Source organism: Canis lupus, chromosome 2 (genome assembly GCF_011100685.1).
Source record: "Canis lupus familiaris isolate Mischka breed German Shepherd chromosome 2, alternate assembly UU_Cfam_GSD_1.0, whole genome shotgun sequence".
NCBI lineage: Eukaryota > Metazoa > Chordata > Mammalia > Carnivora > Canidae > Canis > Canis lupus.
Window position 1 is genome coordinate 5,685,280 of NC_049223.1, and position 20,372 is coordinate 5,705,651.

Here is a 20,372-nt window from a genome sequence, read left to right on the forward strand (position 1 = left end):
TGAACTACACCTGGCCGCTGACATCCCTGTGCATGAGTCGCATTTCACCTGCTGGACAATGTCAAGGAGCACGAGGTCAGGGAGCAACACAGGGGGGGCCTTCAGTTCTGCGGGCTCTGTAAAAAACCAGCCAAGAGGAGAAGATGGCTAGCATGGCCAGAGCAGGAACTGCAGGTCAGGGCTGTTTCCCCTCAGAGTGCTGGTAGCTACTTTCTTCTATTTGTCTACACTCTGGAGGCAGAAGCTCAAAGTGCCGGAGAAACAAAGAAAATATGAAGAAAGAAAGAGACAGACAAAAAGAAAGGAAGATAGAAAGACAAAAGGGGAGACAAGGAAGGAAGGAAGGGAGGTAGGAAGGTAGGAAGGGAGGGATTGCAGTTTTCCTGAACTCAGGGCTGGTAATACCTTCTCCTGCTTGACTGAGTAGAATATTCTTGCTGTCACAAATGTTCCCTTTGTTTGGAATAATAAACACTTTGTTCTAGTATCTAGGTGCTTAGGATCGTTACATTTGTTCTTAGCAAACCCATAAAGAGGAAAACTCAACACACCCAATTTGGAAGAGAGAGAACAGGTCCAGATACTAATGTAATTTGTTCAGCCCTGTGGAAGGAAAAGGAACAAAGCCAGAGTTTTTGAGGAGAGACCCACCTAGTGGCCATGAATGGTTGTACTTTTGTGGTACAAGCAGTCACGGAGGAATTCAAGTAAAAACCAGTGAAACAAGAAGCAGTGAACCGAGAGGCTTTGGCAGTTTTCATCTCCAGTCCCTCTCGGTTGGTTTTGCTGGGACATATTTTTACAACGTCATGGTACAACGTATCGCGCAAGATGCAATATGCTTTCAAATATGCCAAGTTTGGAAATTGTTAAGGGTGACTTAATGACATTAAGTCATAGTCTTATGATTATGAGATTATGACATTAAGATTATGACTTAGTCATAATCTTATCTTATGACTTAATGACATTAAGTCATAATCTCGGATCACAAATACATCAGTGAAGGGACTGACAGATACTTTAAACGTATACAGAGGCCCTGACTGATGGTGAAACTGGGAAAGGAAACTGAAGTAGGTTAGAGGTCCAGGGCTTGCCATGAGCAGGAAAACAAGGGAGAGCCGTAATCAGGTGTGAGCCCGTCCTGCCCCTCCATTGCTGCCAGGCCCATCACCCCTCTTGCTTTTTTAATTTGTTTCCTTCTCTCCCCACTCCCCACCCCCTCTCTCTTCTTTCCTCACAGGGGCTTAAGACCCTCACCCTGGAAAATGAACAAGTAACTAAATGTTACATTTAAGGAAATCATTCAACATTGTAGCCACAACTGCTTCTGAAGACTAAGTCACCCTTTATTTTTATGCATATGTTCTTGCAAAATATGTTTTGTTGCTTTGAATGCATGGAAAATGCCTTTGTCCTCCTTCTCCGCTCTTTATTGAAGTAAATGTTACATGTAGTAAAATGCACAGATCTTGAGTGTTCTGTTGGATGAATTTTGACAAATATATATGCACCTGAGTGGTACATACCTCTATCAAAATATGAAACATTTCCATGAGCCCAGAAAGTTCCTTCGTGAACTCCCTCTGTCAATGCTGTCCCTCCCCTCACTCAAAGGCAGCTTCTGTTCCGTACTTCATCATCAGAATTGGTTTCACCTGCTCCAGAAAGTCACAGGGATGGAGTCATAGAGTATAAGGATCTTCCATGTCTGGCTTCTTTCACTTAATTTACTGCTCCTGTGTTTTGTCCATGGCAGTAGTTTTTGGGTTTTTGTTTTGTTTTAATTGAGTAGCATTCCATTGTGCAAATATACCGCAATTTATCTGCTCACTGCTTGTTGGACATTGGATTGTTTCCAGTTTCCGACTATTATGGAAGAGCTTCTGTAAACATTCATGAGCAAGTCTTCTTGTGGCACACGTTGCCATTTCTCTTGGATAATATACCTGAGGGTGGAAGGCTGGTCGGAGGGTAGGTTTATATCTACCAGCTCTCTAAAATGGGAGGGCGATGTCCCATTCCCACAAATGAGGTGTAGAGTTCCAGGGTCGTCGCATCCTCAGCAACAATTACGGTTCTCTGTCTTTTTTATTTTAGTGGGTGTAGAGGAGTATCTCATTGTGGCTTTCTTTTCTCATGATTCATAAAGTAAGCCATTTTTTTAATGTGCTTGTTTATATATCTCCTTTTGTGAATTATCTTTCAAACCTTTTGACCCTTTTTATGGGGTTGATTATCTTTCTATTACTAATTTACAGTCATCTTTAATATATTCTAGTCATAAGTCCTTTGTCAGATTTATTTATCGAGAATAGTCTTCTTCCAACTTCTGATTGACTTTTTTTTTCTTTTTTTCTGATTGACTTTTTCATCTGCTTAGCAATGTCTCCTGATAAGCAATTCTTAACTATATCACAGTCCAATTCCTCAATGTAATCTCTGTGTTTAGTAAGTAAGTTTTTGGTGAATTATCTAGGAAACCTATGCTTATCCCAAGTTCATAGAGATGTTATCCTGTCTCCTAAAAAAAATTTATTTTAGTTTGTATGTTTAGTCTTATGATTGTTTGTGAATTAATATTCTGTGTGCTATAAACTATGGGTGAGATCTATCTCCCCCCCCTATGTTTACTCAGTTTTTCAGGATACCATTTGTAAATGCCGCCGCCCAAAATCAATTGATCATTGTATTAAATGACTGTTTGTTGACTTCAGCAAAGATCAGCATAATTCAATTTGGTTTTTGTTTTTTAATTTATTCAGGAGAGACACAGAGAGGCAGAGACATAGGCAGAGGGAGAAGCAGGGTCCATGTGGGGAGCCTGATGTGGGACTCGATCCCAGGACCCCAGAATCATGACCTGAGCCAAAGGCAGATGCTCAACCACTGAACCACCCAGGTGCCCCTACGTAATTCAATTTGGCTCAGGATTGCTTCTGTTGACCTTTACCTGTGTAGAATGAGCATATGGTGAGACTTAAATGATTATTTTTTGTTTTCTTCTACCTATCCGCCACCCCTATATTGAAAGTAAAGATTACCCAAGAAAAGAAAAGAATATAAACTTTTAGTCCCCAGTGACTCATTATGCATAGTACTCTATACATGCTAGTTGGATTAATTTCTGATAATGAGGGTAGCCCTGGTGGCCCAGTGGTTTGGCGTCGCCTTCGGCCTGTGGTGTGATCCAGGAGACCCGGGATTGAGTCCCACGTCCGACTCCCTTCATGGAGCCTGCTTCTCCCTCTGCCTGTGTCTCTGCCTCTCTCTCTCTGTCATGAATAAATAAGCAAAATCTTTTAAAAAAAGTTTCTGATAATGTTAGCTATGTTTGATCCTTACTGTTCATTGTCTGTTTGCTGTATCAATTAGCAGATTAGTGACAACTCTTTAACTATGACTGTAGATGACTTATCTTTCCTCTTAATTCTGTCAAATTTTGCTTTTGCTCCATGGTTTTTGATGCTATGGCTTTAAATGCATTTTTTCTTAAGATTATGTCACGTTGATGAATTAATGTGTATATCAGTATGAGCTATTACTTTCTTTTACCTCTTTAATTCATCCTTGTCTTGAAGTCTATTTTATCTGGTATTAATTTAGATACAACAGGTTTCTTATGCTTAGTATTTATATTTAACACACCTGTGTATATTTAAAATGTATCCCTGGGGGATCCCTGGGTGCTCAGCGGTTTGGCGCCTGCCTTCGGCCCTGGGAGTGATCCTGGAGTCCCGGGATCGAGTCCCACATCTGGCTCCCTGCATGGAGCCTGCTTCTCCCTCTGCCTCTATCTTTGTCTCTCATTCTCTGTGTTTCTCATGAATAAATAAATAAAAATCTTTAATAAAAAATGTATCTCTTTATACAGCATATAGTTGGGTCTTGATTTTTTAATTTAGTTTAATGATCTTTTACTTTTAATTAGAGGCTATATGTTTATCACAATTATTGGTATGAATGTATTTAATCTATCATGTTGTTATTGATTTGGATTTTTTTGGGGGGTATTTCCATTCCTCTGTTCCTTTTTTAACTGATTTCTTTTGGATCAATCAAATATGTTTTAGCATTTGTTGTGGGTTGAATTGTGTCCCCCTCCCCGTTCATCTGTTTAAGTCTTAATGCCACAGAACTTCACATTGTGAACTTACTTGGAAATAGAGTTGTTATAATTAGTTGAGATTAGGTCACACTGGAGTAGGGTGGCCCCTGATTGAATATAACTGATGTCTTTACAAAGAGAACATTATATGAAGAGATACGCATAGGGAGAGCCGCAGGGGAAGACTGAAATTGTCTGTCATGACCAAGAAACTGCAGAAGCTGAGAGAGAGAGAGGTGTGGGACATATCTTTCCCTAGACCCTTCAGAGGGAATAGAGCCCTGCTGACAGCTTGACTTTGGACTTCTGGCCTCTAGAACTGTAATGCAATGAATTTCTGTTGTGTAAGCTACCTGGTTTATGGTCCTGTGTTATGAGAGGCCTAGAAAACTAATACAGTATTCCAGTTAATGTATTTTATTGGATTTTGTTTTCTTTTTAAAATTATTTTTAATGGCTGCACTAGGGATTAGCATATGCATTCTTAACCTATCTCAATCTGTAATTAAAATTATATGACATTACACAAAATGTAAAGACCTTGCAACAATATAATTTTGTCACCACCTGTCCTTTATGCTACATTTATCATATATTTTATTTTTATATTTTCTTTTTTTTTTAAGATTTTATTTATTTATTTATAGACAGAGAGAGAGAGAGAGAGAGAGAGAGAGAGAGGCAGAGGGAGAAGCAGGCTCCATGCAGGGAGCCCGATGTGGGACTCGATCCCGGGTCTCCAGGATCGCACCCCAGGCTGCAGGCTGCACCAAACCGCTGCACCACCGGGGCTGCCCCCCCCCCTTTTTTTTTAATTTTCTATAAAACCCATAATATAATGTTTTTTTTATGATTGAGTAATTACTCGTCTTTTATATAAGTTAAGAGATGAAAAAGGAGAAAGTCCAACATATCTTCATTCACAATCTTCTCGTTTCCAGTGCCCTTTGTATTTTTCTGTGGATGCATATTTCCATTTGGTAACCTTTCTCTTCAATTCAAATAACTTATTCTTAGCATTTCTTGTGGTGCAGATCTCCTGGCCTCACATTCCTGTGACTTTTATTTATTTGAAAATGTCTTTATTTCAATCTCATTTTGAGGCCTCTTTGTGGGATCTGAGATGCTGAGATGACAGGTTTGTTTGGGTCATTTTTTTAAAGATTTATTTATTTATTTGAGAGAGAGAGAGAGAGAGAGAGAGAACATGTGAGCAGGAGGAGGGGCAGAGGGAGAAGGAAAGAATCTCAAGCAGACAACCTGCAGAGTGCAGAGCCTGATGTGAGGCTCCATCCCACAACCCTGAGATCATGACCTGAGCAGAAGTCAAGAGCTGGCCACCTAGCAGTCTGAGCCACTCAAGTGCTCCCGGGTCATTTCATTGCTTATTCACCTCTACTGTTACTGCTGCCAAATCAGCAGTCATTTGTATGTTTCCCCCTTAATCATGTCTTTCTCTCTGGCTGCTTTTCAGACTAGATGTGGTTTTGTGTGTGTTTTTCCTGCTTGGGATTTTCTGTGATTTGTGGTTCTGTAAATTGAGTTTTCATCACTTTTCAGAAAATTTCAGCCATTATTTCTTCAAGTACTTTTTTCCTGTTCCATCCCCTTCTCTTTTGGGCAGTCCAATCACATGTTATATTTGGATGGTCTCTCAAAGGTCACTGAGGCTCTGTTCATTTCTTACTTTCTTTTTTTTTTTTTTGTCTCTCTCTCTTCTTAAGATTGGGTCATTTCTCTTATTTTCAAACACACTATTTCTTTTGCCATGTGCAATTGACCAGATGTTAAGCCAATGTTGTGGATTTTTTTCACTTCAGATGTTGTGAGTTGTAGTCTTAGCATTTCCATTTGATTCTTTTTATAGTTTCTATTTCTTTACTGAGATTTCCCATCTTGTTCATTAACTTCCTTTAAGTTCTTGACTCTATTTATAATAGCTGCCTTAATGTCCTTGACTACTATTCCAAAACTTTTGTCATCTCAGAGTGAGTTTCTATTATTTTTTCTTTATTATGGATCATGTTTTTCTGCTATTGTGCATGCCTATTAATTTTACAAATTGTAAAAAAAAATTTTACAAATTACATAATGGGAATTTTAGATAATGTAATATGTTTCTATTATATCTTTCTTTAAAGATGTTTTGGGGTCTGGTGTAAGTCTTCCAACTTTGCTCTTTTTTAAAAAGTGTTTTTGGATATTCTGGCCTTTTGCATTTCTAGATAAATTCAGAATCATCTTGTCAATTTCCTGAAAAAAATACTGCTGGGATTATGAGGGAGACTTTATTAAATCTATTGGTCAGTTTGAGAGAACTGACATATTTTCAACACTGAGTGTGTTCATGAGTATATTCATGAACTTTATTTCTACATGACGCTGTATTTTCTTTTATTGGACATAATAATGATTAGTAACACTTTGTCTATATGTCTATATGATTTATAAGTATTTTGCTGCATTTATTCCTTTGTATTTACTTTTTTCAGATGTTATAGATGGTGTCATTTGAAAATTATTTTAAATTACTTATTTAAATATAAAAATGTAACTAATTTTGTGTGTTGACTTTAAGCAGTGACCTTACTAAGTTTACTTTCTAATGTAAATGGATTGCCTGCGTATATTTGACTATTTTAATAATGCCAATGAAAATAATGGCACTTTTATTCCTATACTTTCAATTCTTCTATCTTTTGTTTCTTTTTCTTGCCATATGGTGCTAAGATATCTAGTACTATCTTGACTAGAGTTGGTAATAATGAGCATCCTTGTCTCATTTCTGGTCTCAGGGGGAGGAAAGCTTTCAGTACTTTACCATTCTGTATGATGATACCTGTAGATTTTTTAATATTTTATATTTTCAATTAGTTTTAATTTTTTACTTCTATTAGTAGTTAAATAATTTGATCATAAGTGCTAAATTTTTATTATCTACTTTTCCCACATCTATTGGGATGATCATGTGATATTTGTTTTTTTTTAATTTAGAAATTTATTCTGTTTAATCCACAAACTTTATATAGCTTTAGTTTAAAAACAAAAATAAAAAAACCAAAAACAGTGAAAACAAGACACTATTTCAAAGTCTGGACCCTTCCAGCCTTCCAAATCTGAGAGCTCTGAAAGTTGTATATACCAATTGGAAGAACAAGACAAAGTTATGAATGGAGCCATGACATTTCATAAAACAAACTTTTATAGAACTGAAGGATCCTTCCTGGGACTAGTTAATTGCCTTTACAAAAAACAAAACAAAACAAAACAAAACAAAAAAAACCACAACAGAATAGAATGAATTCCAGTGTTCCAAATCAACTTGTTACACATCAATATAAACCCACAGTGTCCTGGCAAACAACATGCTTTCATTTTCCATCTCGTCCTAGAGCTCGAATCCTGATTCATTTCAGCAGAGACTCCACAGGCAACAGGAAAGATTGTGGCATTAAAATATTCATTTATACTTTGTGGTAGTTCAACAGTGGTCTTATTTCTGGGCAAGCTTGCAAACCATACAAGGTTGGAAGTATCATAATTTAAATGGGTGCTAAGACTCAAATGAGAAAAAAAAATAAAGAAAAAAAATGACAAGAAAGGAAAACCTCTGGGAAAAGCCAAGGCCTTTAAAGAAACCATAAAAATGACAACAATATTGAAACCCCTTTTTTAAAAAGGGGATTTTTTTTGGCTTAAAATATTTCACTCTAAATGAATTTACGTCAGCTGTCAATGAAAGAATGTAACTAATACACTGTGGACACCTTTTGCAATGTAAATCCATGCCCCCCCCCCTTTTTTTTACATGGTGAACTTCAACCTAGCAATTATTACAACAAATGTTATAGTCTAAAGTGTTGTGCACTTTGTGGCAACACGATAGGGTCCTAAGGGTAAGGGGATGAGGAAATAAAAGAAAAGTAAAGAGATGGGGACAGGAGGGACACAGTGGATGATGTCCAAGCAGTGTCAACTTTATTTAAGGTTTTAACGGTATCATACAGCACAAGCAGAATAAAGATAAAGGAATACCCACATGCATGACAGGCCCTACTGACACAGGAGGGTTTTAAGTTAACAGATAAACATGCTATTCTAGATGCATACGCTTTTTAAAGGACGATGGATATGATTAACAGACCAGTAAGAATAGCACAGACCCCTAGTTAACTTTACCACCAGGCTAGAACACATTATATCAATTGTATTATGTGGGCGATCACTTAAAAGCGAGCTCCGGAAACCATTGCTTAAGCCCTTTCTCAAGCATCAACCAATTATTCAACCTTTGGGCTCCTGAGCCTTATGAGTAAATGAGGGACACAAGTCTGAGCTTGGTTTGGTTTAGTAACTCTAGCTAGTCCTGTGGCCATCCACTCTAAAGCTCAAACACATTTTAGCAATTTTGAAATTGAATTGTGTACAAACCAAATAAAATGTACATCGTGACACACATTCCCGCCTAAGACTGTGGGGACGCTTGAGCCTTCTGCATCGACCTCAGCTCCTTTTCACGCAGGTGCTTCTCTAAGTCGTCAAGGTTGTCGTCGGGGTCACTCTTGGTCTCCTTCTTAGGCTCAGGCTCTGCCTCCGGTTCCTCCTGTGCTGATGTGGTCGTGGGGGCCGCAGGGGCCGTGGGAGTGACAGCTGCTGCAGCGGCTGCCGCAAAGGCCCTTTCCTTCTTGTGTTTTTTGTGCTTCTTGTGTTTCTTGTCCTTCTTTTTCTTTTCTTTCCACCTCCTTTGGGTCTGAGTTCCTTGTCAGAGATGGGCTTGGTGTTGGGCTTTTAGTCTTTTTGACCTGGTACTGCTGGTGAACAGTTGGTAGAGGGGGACTGAGACTGGACAGGGGATAGAGGTGCTGGGGTTTTTTTAGCTGCTGGCTCAGGAGATCCTGAGACAGACCGAGAGGAGGAAACCCTCCTTACAGACTGAGGGCTTGGTGAGGCAGCCTTTTTTGTCTTTTTGGGTTCTGGAGTCCTGGAGACTCTCCTAATGGGCCTAGTACTTGGAGAAGAGGACTGCCTTCTTTGGGGTGATGATGATGCTCTTCTGTGAACAGGTGGAGGACTTGAGGAGGTCTGAGGAGCTCGAGGCCGTGGTGAGGGAAAATGCCTTTCGTTTCCCCGGCCCGGGGAAGACCCTTTCCTATGCTTTGATGATAATGAAGGCGAACATCTCTTGGTGACTGGGGAGCTTCTTTGTTTGGGAGGTGGAGAATGGGAGACCCGACGCTTTGGTGGTGGAGCTGGTGATGCCCTTCGTTTAGGAGGGGGAGGGGGAGAAGCTGTTCTTCTCTTTGGAGGTGGAGAAGGAGAGTATCTCCTCTGTATGGGAGGAGAGTATCTTCTTGGGGATGGTGAGTGCCGGCGGGGGGGAGAAGGAGTTCTTGGTTGTGGTAGTGGTGTGGGGACCTGCGCCTAGGAGGAGTGGGGGCAGAAGGGGAACGCCTTCTGGTGGGTCCCCACGGAAGGACTCCTCCTCTGTCTACCGCGAGGCGAAGTCTCTTTCTGGCACTATCGAGGTGATGGAGAGGCACTCCGGGGAGGGGAATGTCTCCGCCGCCTGCCTACCTCACCATTCTTCACATGGGAACTCTTGGGGCTCTCATCTTCTGAGGAAGAAGAGGAGCCGGGATCAGATGAAGACTGCTGGTTCTGTCGTCTGGATTGACGTCTCTGCTGCACAGAATGTGTCGCAGCCATTCTGCCACCTTTATCTTCTTCCGATTCAGAGAACTCTACTTTTCTAGGCTTAGGTGCTGGTGAAGGGGACTCTCTTTTCTCAGTACCTTGATGTCTTGTCACTTTACCTGAAGTTCTCCCTGGAGAGACAGAAACACGACTTCTTGTACGATTTGCCTGCTGGGGTGTTGGGGGATGGCGGGTTTTGGGTGGGGGAGTTGCTGGAGGTGATGGCCCACGCCTTCGCCTCGGAGGACTTGCTGAAGGAGATAACCCACGAGTTTTTCGAGGGGGACTGGATGTCCTCTTAGGAGGCTTCTTTGGCGGTGACCCGGAACGAGATGAAGAGGATGATGAGCTACTTCCAGACAAGGATGCTGATGGACGTCGTCTCCGTCTCACTGGAGCTCTACTCCAGGCCAAGGCCTGGGTGGAGGTGGCATTCGTCTTGGAGGGGCTCTTCCGCGAGGCATGGCCGCCTTCTCGGACTTGGCCTCCTTCTAGGTGCGTCTGATCTTGATCGGGATCTGTGACGCCGTCTAGGTGGGGTAGGAGAAGGAGAGCGAGACCGTGTCCGGGATCTTGATTTGGAACGTGACCGAGATCTTGGTCGGGTCTTCTCCTTCTCCTTTTTGGAATTTTTCTCCGGAGAAGGTTCTTTAGGCTCTGGTACAGGTTCGGGATTGGGAACTTTCAGGATGTCACTAGTAGAAGTGGCCTCTTGTACTGAAGGTTCTTTTACTTTCGCTGATGGTTCTGGGAGCTCTGGAGGTTTTTCCTTCTTTTCTGGAGCAGGGGAAGGACTCCGGCTCTTGGTTCTGTGATGGGGAGATCAAGAATAACTGCGCTTTCTCCCTCTCCTGACAGGGGAAGATCGTCTTCTAGGGGAAGGAGATCTGGATCTGGGTCTTCTTGGGCTTCAAGACCTCTCCCTTTTTTCTCTGCTGCTTTCTTTTTCTTCCTTATCCTTCTTATCCTTGTCTTCATCTTGCTTTTTTTCATAGATGCCAACTTTTCTTGTTCAATCTGTCTTTGTTTTATTTCTTCTTTCTTCCGTTCTAGAAAAGCAGAAGGGATTCCAGCGATGTTTTCTTGTGTACCTAAGAGCAGGGGCCACAGTTCTCCCATAAATTCTCTAGCATTTTTTTCCATTCAAAAACCCAGGCAGGTTGATCTGCATCATTTTGGAGTCTGGAGTCTTCACTTCCAGCTGGTTGAATATGAACTCAATCACAACATCATCTTCAAACCCAAGGATTTCCGTTACTTGTTTTGTTATCCAAGGCTTTATAACCTCCAAATTTACTTTGCTCATGTCCGCCTTTTTTTTCTAGGCATTCTGCAAATTTCAGCTGCTTCACTAGCTTCTCCTGTTTGTTGCTGAACCGATTATCCTGTTCTGCACTTGTTCCGCGGAAGAATCCCGAGTCCCATCTTCTGCCTCGCTCGGACCTGATATTTGTTCTTTATTCTCCTAAAGCGGTAATTGGATTTTATATTATTATTAATTTTTTTGGGGGGGAGGTAATGGATTTTTGAGTGATAAAGCAACCTTGCATTCCTAAAATGAACTCAACTTTTTCTTTTTTCCTTTTCTAAAAAAATATTGCTAGGTTAGGTTTTCTAATGCTTTCTTTAAAAATTTTTGCCTCCATGTCTATGAAGCACATTTATGTTTGATTTACCTTTATTACAATGTTCTTGTCAAGTTTTACTATCAAAATTATGCAGGTCTCATAAAATTAACTGAGAATTGTTCTCACTTTAAAAAAAAAAGATTTTATTCATTTATTTAGGAGAGAGAGAGCACAGGGGCAGAGGCAGAGGCAGAGGGAGAATCAGAGGGAGCCGGATGTGTGACTGAGTCCCAGGACCCTGAGATCATGCCCAGAACTGAAGGCAGACACTTAACTGACAGGCCACCCAAGCACCTCGTTGCTTTTTTTTTTTTTTTTTTTTTAAGATTTTATGTATTTACTTTAGAGAAAGAGAGAGAGAGTGAGCATGAGCTGGGAGAGGGGCAGAGGGAGAAAGAGAGAGAGAATCTCAAGCAGACTTAATGCTGAGCACAGAGCCCAACACTGGACTCCGTCTCACAACCCTGAGATCGTAACCTGAGCCAAAATCAAGAGTTGAGTGCTTAACAGACTGAGCCACCCAAGCAACCCTGTTCTCACTTTCCCTTTATAGGAGTAATTTGTGTAAGATTGGCTAATTGTAGATACTTAGAAGGATTTGCAATTAAAGCCATCTGCATAAAAAGTTTTGTGTTTGGGGGACAAATGTTTTTCATGGTTTTTTATTTCTCTAATATGCAGAAGAATATATTTTTTCAGTTTCTTGTGTCAGTTTGGTTCATAGTATTTTAAAAAATATTTTATTTATTCATGAGAGACAGACAGAGAGAGAGAGAGAGAGAGAGAAGCAGAGATATAGGCAGAGGGAAAAGCAGGCTCCATGCATGGAGTCCAACGCGGGACTCGATTTCCAGTCTCCAGGATCACACCCTGGGCCGAAGGCAGCGCCAAACCGCTGAGCCACCAGGGCTGCCCATAGTACATTTTTTTTTTTTTAAGGAATTTGCTCATTATGGAAATTTTGACTATCACATAAGTAAATGGTGTAGTTGAATGAATCCCATGTACCTATCACTCTCCCCACCCCACCAACAACCAGCAGTGCAGAGCCAGTGCTTCCCTTCCATGCACCTACCACCAATTCTGCCCTCCTTAATATATTGGAGCAAATCCCAAGCATTAGCTCATCCCATACAGTGACATTGTGGTATGCATCTCTACATGATACATACACCTTTTAGTTAACTTTATTATCATCCCACCTACAAGATGGTGACAATTCCTTGATTATCCAATGTTTGATGCTCAAATTTCTAATTGTCTCATAAATATCTTAATTTTTACATTTTGTCCGTAATACGTTGCTCGTTTAGGATAGAGTCTAGATTCATATCTCTTCCCATGTTTCCAGGTTACTTTTTGCTTTAAAAAAAATCAGACTTGCCAAAAATTTATGAATTTTTTTAGTCTTTTCAAAGATTCAACTTTTTGTCTTATTATCTATTGTACTTTATTATCGTTAAGTTTTACCCTTTTCTTTATATTTTTTCTACTTTCATATTCTTTGGTCTTAATTTTATTCTTTATCTTAAGACCCAAATCCCAAATTAATTTATTTTTAGCCTTTCTTCTTTTTAATATTTCTATTTAGGCCCTTTGGATAGAGCTTTATCTGTATTGCACATTTTGGAAAAATACTGTATTTTTATTATTCTTCATTCCTATTATTTTCTAAATTCCAGTATTATTTCTTCTTTGATCTATGATTATTTAGAAATGTATTGTCTAATTTTATTTTTATTTTTATTTTTTTAAATTTTTATTTATTTATGATAGTCACAGAGAGAGAGAGAGAGAGGCAGAGACACAGGCAGAGGGAGAAGCAGGCTCCATGCACGGGGAGCCCGACGTGGGATTCGATCCCGGGTCTCCAGGATCGCGCCCTGGGCCAAAGGCAGGCGCCAAACCGCTGCGCCACCCAGGGATCCCTGTATTGTCTAATTTTAAACACTTGGGGATTTTCTGATTATCTTTTTGTAATAAATTTCTAGACTAATTTCACTGTGGTCAGAGAACACATTCCCTATGACTTTAATTCACTAAAATATACTGGGACTTGTCTTATGGTCCACCAAAAGGCCAATTTAATCAACTATTATGAAAATAATGCAATTTTCTGGTGCAGTATTTTATAAATGCCAAATCATTCAAGTTGTTTAATCATTTTGTTCTAATATTTTATGACGTTACTTTTTTTCGGTCTTTAGTATGGGGAGAAAAGGGAGTGATAAAAATGTTTGAATATGATTGTAAATTTGAGTAATTTATCTTTAAATTTTATATCATTTAAATAACTTGAAAATATGGTATAGAGTACATACTGATTTACAATTGTGGCTTCCTGAAGTACTGACTCTTCTATCATAACGAATTATTTCTTTTTCTCTTAATAGTGCTTCTTGACTTAGAATCCATATTTTGTGATATTATTTTCCTTTGGTGTTTTAAGAGAATATTATATTCCATGCTAATACTTCAAACTCTATACATACTTTTAAAGAAGCATTTGCAAGCAGCAAATTTTTTAAAATTTTTAAATTATTTTATCAGTTTTATTGGGGTATAATTTATGTATAATAAGTTCTCTCCAGTTCAAGTGTATAATTCATGGGTTTTGACATGCATACGCCCATGAAAATATGACCACAATAAAGATATAGATTTTCATTGCCCCCAGACTTCTTCATGCCACATTATAGACTATCTTTTTACCATTCCTAGCCTTAAGCAACTATTGACCTGCCTTTTGCCAATCCAGATTAAGCTACATTGAATAGAATTTTGTATAAAGGAAATCCTATAGGGGGTCCCTGGGTGGCTCAGTGGCTTGGTGCCTGCCTTCCACCTGGGGATTGATTCTGGGGTTCAGGGATGGAGTCCCTCATCGGCCTTCTTGCATGGAGCTTGCTTCTCTCTCTGCTTCTCTCTCTCTCCCTGTGTCTCTCATGAATAAATTAATAAAATCTTTAAAAAAAATTCTAAAAAAAAAAAGAAATCCTATAGTAGTATGTACTCTTCTGTGATGAAGTATTTCACTCAGAGCAATGATTTTGAAATTCATTCCTGTGGTGTGCGAATCGGTAGCTTCTTTTATTACTGAGTAGTATTTCATTATGAGAATGTAATATATATGGATGTCTAAGTTGTTTCCAGTGTAGGCTATAATGAAAAAACAAGTGTTAAGAACATTTATGCATAAATCTTCATAAAGATTTCTAAAATATGTTTTTATTGATTTGGGGTTAGTCCTTAGGAGTGAAATGGCTAAGTCCTGTGATGGGAGTATGTTTAACTTTCAGAAAGACTGTCAGTTCTCCAATGTGGTAGTGCCATGTTACACTCCCACTGACCAGCTGGGAGGGTTCCAGTTGCTCCATGTCGTCACAAACATTCGATGTGGTAAATCTTTTTAAGTGTAGCCCTTTTAAAGGGTAAATGATCATGGAAGACATCTTATTGTGGTTTACACTACCCCTCCTACCCCAATCAATGACTTTGAGCCACTTTTTCATGAATTTATTTGTAGGTGTGTAGGCAAAAAGAAAAAATAAACAAATGGTGCCATTCACCCAGTCCCCCATCTCCCATTTCTGGCACCAGAGTACCAGTCATTCATGGATTTGGATATTTTTTTTTTCTCTCAGAATGGATATTTTAATTCCTGGGGCCAAAGTTTCACTGTCCAAATTTTTTTTTAAGATTTTATTTATTTATTATTTATTCATTCATGACAGAGAGAGAGAGAGAGAGAGGCAGAGACACAGGCAGAGGGAGGAGCAGGCTCCATGCAGGAAGCCCGATGCGGGACTCAATCCCAGGTCCCCAGGATCACACGCTGGGCCAAAGTTGGCACTAAACTGCTGAGCCACCTGGGCTGCCCATCATTGTCTGAATCTTAAATGTTAGTATGATCCCAACTGGCATCTATGTTTTCCAAGGGCAATAGAAACCATCTGAATAAAACCAATTTATCTTTATTTTATCTCAAATACAATTAAATAATTGCTGATGGAACTTAAAAATTCTCTCCAATTCTAAGGAAATACTCTGACAATTTTTCAGGAAAGCATGACAGGTTGGAGAATTGTTGATAGCTTCAAAGATTGCCAACAGACTAAATGTTCAAAGGGTCCAGCAAATGACAATGGATTGTCTAAATTATGCTGCCTCTCTAGAATGGAAAATTGCAAACTTTAAGTATAGAGCATTGTGACATCCACGTATGTGGAAAGTTTTTTGCATCGTATTTAGCCAGGAAAGCTGATTTTCAGAACTATTTAATAATAACAAATAATAAATAAATAAAAATATTTAAATTTATTTTATTTATTTGTGTTTATGTTAATGTATTTGTCTATCTATCTATCTACCTAGCTACCTGAAAGTTGTTACTAGTTTTCCATTAGTTCGATGTTTTTCATTCACTCTTTCTTTTTATGCTTATCTTTTGCATTAATTCAATTGGTTTCCTTACAGGATCAACCCTTTTTCCTGAACAGTCCACGGTGGTATGACTTGGTCTTGTGGTCCTATCCCAAATGCTCTTCACTTCCTGCCTTTGCTTTTTCCAGGCTCCTTCATTACCAGATGTGCTCCCCCAACATGATATTAGCTGGTTAGCAGCAGCTGTAGGCTGACAAGCAACCAGCAGAAAAGGTCATCTTTGTCTCCACAGGTTAATGAAAAATTCACTCCCAGAAGTGAACGACTTTTACCTAGTTTGGGGCCTGTGCTCCTGATAGAATATGAGGAGGACTAGGGAGGCCTGAAACCAGAGGTGTTGACCAGCAAGCCTCACCAACATATGGCCAATGGATGAGTGCAAAATGGCTTCCAAAATAACACTGCACTGAAGTGGTAAGGAACGTGGGTGTACGGAGGAGACGCAAAAACACAGGTGTTTATTACATCTGTACTTTAACATTTTTTTACAAGATACCTGTATTTCTTGTGTATACCTAAATAAGATGAGGCCTGGCCATATTAAAATGCTCACTGTTTTTCTATTCTGATAGATTTTTCAAAGCACAGCTTATGTTTTGTTCATCTTTATGTTCTCTACATAGACCACAATTACTAACAAATTGTAATCATTCACTGTATTGGAGTCGAAATATCTCATTTTTTAAAATCCTTACTAAAATTGGCCACAAGATGTCCCCACAGCTCTAGAAGATGCTTTCTATGTGGCCCTAGACAGGCTTTTTTTCAGTTCAATTGGTTTAGTTTGAGGACGGCTGGCCAGGTGATGTTTAATGAGATTTTTGTTCCAAACCTGCTTTTAAAATGTTACGCCTATAATTTAATATGCATTAAATGTTCAGAATAGCAGACAGTTTCAAACCTGTGCTAAAGGCATATCTTCAAATGCCAGCCCAATGTTTATCTTTTAAAGGTCCATATTAAACTATGGTTTTCTTAAACTGTGGGACTCCTTTGCTGCCACCTTGAATTCTGAAGTTATCAGAAAAATGTTACTACTGTAGGATAGCATTCACCTGCAATATTATTCTCTGTAAAAGCTAATTAAAAGTGAAGCAGAATTAAAATATGTGCTAGCAATGTTTACTGTGAGCTATAAGAGGAATACAAATATATTTTATTTCTAAATATGTGCTCTGGAGGATGCCGAGCAAGTCTATACAAGAATCAAGGAGGCTTCTCTTGATTTTATCAAGCACATCTTAATTGTGGTTGCTCTGCACTACCAGTGAGAACCAGTTTTCTTCCTTACAGGTATCTCACCTATACCTGAATCATGACAGATGGTCTACACTAGATACTTTATCGCCTCAAGGATTCCTTAAGTGGAAGGTGTTCTGAAAATAACTGCTAAACCTAACACATACATGAGTAGGAGAAAAACAGATATGCTAAAAGGACCAGGGTACTTCTAGAGGCAAACAGATTTTATGCACACATAAAGTGGGATCCATCTTATAATCAGGATTCTTATTTTAGTTGGCATAGAGGTTTTTTTTTAATTTGCTTTTGATTTAGTTATTGATTAAAAGTGTCATTATGGAAAATGTAGGTAACATGCCAAGACTGAGTCTTTCTTTTGAAAGGAACGAGATGGGAAAATGAAATAGTCTAATTTTTAAATTCGTTGACGGACAGTATTATGGATTGAAGGTGTTCTTCCAAAATTTGTATGTTCAAGTCCTGATGCCCCCAAATCTCAGAAGGTGATATATTTGGAAACAGAGTGGTTACACGTGTCATTAGTTCAGATGCAGTCATATTAGAGTCGGGTGGGCGCAGACTCCAATGTGACTGGTGTTTTTATAGAAAAGGAGGTGATTTGGACACAGACACTCACACCGGGAGAATGCCATGTGAAGACGGGGGTTATGCTGCCAAAAGCTCAGGAACAACAGAAGCTGGGAGAGCGGCCTGGAGCAGGTTCTTCTCCAGGGTCCTCAGAAGGAACCAATCCTGCTGACACCTTGATCTCAGACTTCTGGGCTCCAGAACCGTGAGACAATAAATTTGTGTTGTTTCAGTTGTCAACTGGCAGTGCCTTGTTACAGCAGCCCTGGCAGATGGACACGGGCAGTAATCGCCTTAAGGACGTGATTCATGTTAATAAGAAATATAAACAATTTCTCTACTGATTATTTTTCTAATTTTTTCTTTTCATTGATATTTATGCTCATTATCCTCATTTGGTTTTTAGCCATTAAATGGTCATGATTTTAATTTAATATTTCCCTGGGAAATGTATATGAAATGATTTTCTCTAGAGTCCTAAGTAGATTTGAGTCCAACCTCACTAAATTATGGAATTGTGGAATGATCCAGGGTATCTCATTTTATTATAGATGAGAGACTTAAGGTAGAGAGGTTTAGGGGCAAAGCTGACATCTGGCAGTTTTCTGTCCCCATGGAGATAAAGTGGAAACTTTATTATCTCTTCCATTTTGACTGATTGCCTTATAATTGAAGGTTAAAGATGGAGTTTTCTATTCATGGGGGAAACAGACATATTCTGGGTACTCTTGAAATGTGGGTGGACTATAAACTGCGATGACGAGCAGAATACAGATGAAGTAAGACCTAAAATCTTGAAATTAAACTTTTATTAGTGAATCAATGAGAAGCAGGTGGGATTCCTTACTATCTATTCTCCTTGTAATTGGTGTCTTTTTCCCAATTAAGGACAAATTTAACTCTCTTTTGGTCAAGTTACAGCTCATCTCTTGAGTCTTCCCTTCCACAAATGTATATGCATTTCTTCCTCCTCCATCTCTGTTGCCACCTCCTCTTTGCTCCATGAGATATGACATTTCTGGGATGGGCTGAATTGTATTCCTCAAAAATTGAGATGTTGAAATCTGAACCTCCAGGACCTCAGAATATGACTGTATTTTGGAGCCAGGGTCTTGAATAAGTTAATTATGTTGAAATGAGATCACTAGGTTGGGTCCTGACCCGATAGAAATGACAAGAGGAGATGAGGGCATGGACACGCACAGGCGGAGGACCATGTGAAGACACAGGGAGGAGATGCCATCTTAGCAGGCAAGGAGAGGGCCTCAGAGGGAAATGACTCGGCCAACACCTCGACCTCAGATTTCTTGCCTCCAGAACTGTGGGAAAAAAAGCTTTTGTTGTGTAAGCCACTTAGCCTATGGTGCTTTGTTAGGGCAGTCCCGGCGAACAAATACAACTTCTTGAAGGCAGAACCAACTTTTAACTGCCATATCATTCCCTACCCAGGACATAGCATATTTTAAACTGTTTTTATTCCTGGGGTGCCAGGGTGGCTGAGTTAGTTAAGCATCTGAGTCTTGATATCTCCTCAGGTCATGATCTCAGAGTCCTGAGATTTAGCCCTGCCTTGGGCTCCATGCTCAGGGGGAGAGTCTGCTTGGGATTCTTTCTCTCCCTCTCTTTCTGCCCATTCCCCACTGTCCGTGTGTGAAATAAATAAATAAGTAAATAAAATATTTTAAAAAAGGTTTTTGTCTTGCCCTTATGGACTTTATCCTCTGTTCCAAGCAGTGGTCTACTAAACACATACTTGTCGGTAGAGGGAAACCATTAGAAAAATATGAGATTAGATACAAGTATATACATAGGTACTTTAGTATAGCAGAGTCTATTATTGGACCCTGTCTCCAGCTAACATATTTTATGGCAGAAGTAACTGTTGTATATGCAATGTTATTTTGTCTTTTTTAGAGTCTAGAGCAAGGACTTGGAGTCCCAAGTTCTGAGCATTATCAGCTGATCTCCTTCTAACATGTAATTAATTATGCCATGCAATTAATTAAGGCACCTCTTAATCATAGGAAGTTTGTAAACCAACCCATCATCTTCTAGTCACAGGTGATTGGTGTTAATGGAAGCATGTTATTTATCCTCATAGGTCATATATTCTTATGATTATAGGAGCTTTCTAGAAGCCAAGCCTTAATGCAAACGGATTACTTTAATTGTAAGAGTTTTAGTTGCTGTGGCGGAATCAGGGATATACAGTCGTATCCCATTAAGCCTTTTAGAATCTCTAAGCATGGAGGTGTCTGCAAGGGACCAGACATGGCATCATAACTTCCAAAACTCTGGCAATGGCCTTAGGTTGTTGTAGGTGGAGTGGCCCTCCAAAGATGTCCACATCCTAATCCCGATCTGGGAGTATGTTCCCTTATGTGCCAAAAGAGACTTTGCAGAGGTGATGGAGTTAAGGATTTTGTGATGGGGAAGTTATCATGGATTAGCTGGGTGGACCTGGTATAGTCATAAGGGTCCCCATTAGTGAAAGAGTGCAGGAGCATCAGAGTGCAAGGAAATGTGGCTGATGGCCAAAGTTGATGTCCAAGTGATGTGGTCATGAGCCAGGTGGCCTCTGGAAGCTGGAAAAGGCAAGGAGTGGATTTTCCTGTCCAGCCCCCAGAGGGAATGCAGTTCTGCTAACATCTTGATTTTACCTCCAT

The 20,372-nt window shown here is 39.6% G+C and overlaps 1 long non-coding RNA gene and 1 pseudogene across 2 annotated transcripts; one reads left to right on the forward strand and one right to left on the reverse strand.

Annotated features, from left to right (window-relative positions):
* The first annotated feature begins 1,034 nt into the window (after positions 1 to 1,034).
* LOC106560082 lies at positions 1,035 to 19,212 on the forward strand. Of its 2 annotated transcripts, none has more exons than XR_005355167.1 (4): positions 1,035 to 1,134; positions 11,131 to 11,278; positions 16,109 to 16,330; positions 17,725 to 19,212. It is a non-coding gene; the product is annotated as an uncharacterized LOC106560082 (long non-coding RNA). The 2 variants fall into 2 exon arrangements; XR_005355166.1 differs by having other exon boundaries at positions 16,109 to 16,290.
* LOC100687257 lies at positions 8,112 to 11,216 on the reverse strand (annotated as a pseudogene).
* Positions 19,213 to 20,372: the final 1,160 nt, after the last annotated feature.